At 37.7% G+C, this 1,884-nt stretch overlaps 1 protein-coding gene across 1 annotated transcript in view; it reads right to left on the reverse strand.

Moving 5' to 3' along the window:
• The window catches only part of glsb (glutaminase b), a 161,164-nt gene that overhangs the window by 100,060 nt on the left and 59,220 nt on the right, over nucleotides 1-1,884 (reverse strand). The gene's annotated exons all lie outside the window — the stretch shown is intronic.

Raw genomic sequence — 1,884 nt, forward strand, 5'->3', positions numbered from 1 at the left:
CAAGTTTTCTGTCTAACTTAAATGCCTCATATGTGAATCATTGCACTTGAGCATCCTCTCTGTTTTTTGTCTACTTCTGTTTTTCCTGCTAAACAAAGTGTTGCCTGTTTTTAAGTACACATGAACAAAATTAAACTTAGTTTCTGCACTGTTTAGTCTCACGTTTTGTACACTTTTACTTGTGTTTGTTGGGTGTTTTTTTTAGTACGAGCCTGTCACACCTTCCAGTACACAGGAGCCTTCATTTGGAGCTGTGTTTCTGGCCATCTGATAACGCCCCTGCTCTGTTTCTGGATGGGGAAGTTTGCTGCAGGTCACATCACATGATCTAGTGTTTCCTGTCTGTAGCCGCACTCGAAAACCAAATGCTGAAAATGCAAAAAATACATATGTTCACATGTTGCAAACTGGAGGAACCTTATAACCAACAGAAAGAGTCTTGGCTGCAGCCTGCACAGCTTAATGAGTCTAAAAAAATAACTATAGATGTCAAGCTAGCAAAATGATGAAGCTAAAAATGGCAGCAAGCTGACTATATTAATAAAGCTTGAAACAGGCCATGAATTCTCATGACTGTTCAAAACAACCCAAACAAGACACATTTAACTCCAATACTGAAGCAATGATCTGTAATCTTTTGCTATTATCAATCATCTTACAAGGTGTTATGGTGAATGTGTTGGCAAAACACTTTGGCCACATGCTTCATATAAGATATCATCTGTATCTATATAACAATAAAGTCTTACCTCACTCTATACATTTATTTTGTAATTCATGTGAAGGTTGTATTTTGTATTATTGAGCTGAATCAGAAAATTAGTAACTTAAGTTATCAAAGCTGTGGAGGAAAATGTACAACACTTGCCTGTGAAATGCTGTGGTTTAGAGATATAAAGCAGCGGGGTATGAAAATGTTAAGTAAAGCACTTCAAAATTGTTCACCCCAACCCTCACCCATTCATCGGTGGTGGTGGGGGACACTTTTTCACCATCAAAGCTGAGGTTATGTGACCATGATTACATTATTACATTACATCACATGGTTACACATGCTTACAGGTCGTCTGTGAACCGGACAGGAAAGGTTAATATCAGTCATTAGACACTGAATCCCCTTAAAAATAGAAATATAGGAATCAAATTATCACCATACAATAAGCTTTATTTCCTTCATGCCTTTAGCTTTATGGAGTTTGATATTTTGCTGGTGGTTTTTGTGTTTGTTATTTAGTACTATTTAAAATGAACACCTGCCCTTTGTTAATCATCAGAATCACGCACACACAAAGCAGTGTCAAACAGAAAAGGACAACAAAGATGGAACAAATCTAACAATGAGTCCATTAATTAGAGACAAAGATGCTGCTTTTGCTCTGCGGGGTCACTTTGGCGCATGCGCACAATAAAGAGCAGTCCGAAAGTCATCTGGAAAAAAAAAAATGTAAAAAGAAACTTTGATTTGGTTTTTATTTTATTTGTTTTTCCGCCTCAGTATGAAAACAGGAACACACAATTCTTCTTCTTATTATTATTTTTTTTAGGTTGAATGAAACAGCTGATCCAACATGACTTTATTTATTTAATTACTAATTAAACAGACCTGAGATCTGCTCATTTCTTTAGTTTCTATCCTCTGCCAGGTTTCACTCTTCTTCAAACGGCGTTTCAAGAGAAAAGAAATGAACGGGAGTTCCGTCTGTCCCGTTTCCTGTGACATTACGGGAAAAGACTGCCTCATTCCTCTCTCACCACAAACAACCATTCTAGTTATTCTCTGTGTGTGTGTGTGTGTGTGTGTGTGCGTGGGTGTGTGGTGAGTATACCTGCCTGTAAGAGTAAATGGGGCCGCTTCCTGATGTGACAGACGCGTTGAAAAACGAA

Source organism: Pempheris klunzingeri, chromosome 10 (genome assembly GCF_042242105.1).
Source record: "Pempheris klunzingeri isolate RE-2024b chromosome 10, fPemKlu1.hap1, whole genome shotgun sequence".
Classification (NCBI taxonomy): Eukaryota; Metazoa; Chordata; class Actinopteri; order Acropomatiformes; family Pempheridae; genus Pempheris; species Pempheris klunzingeri.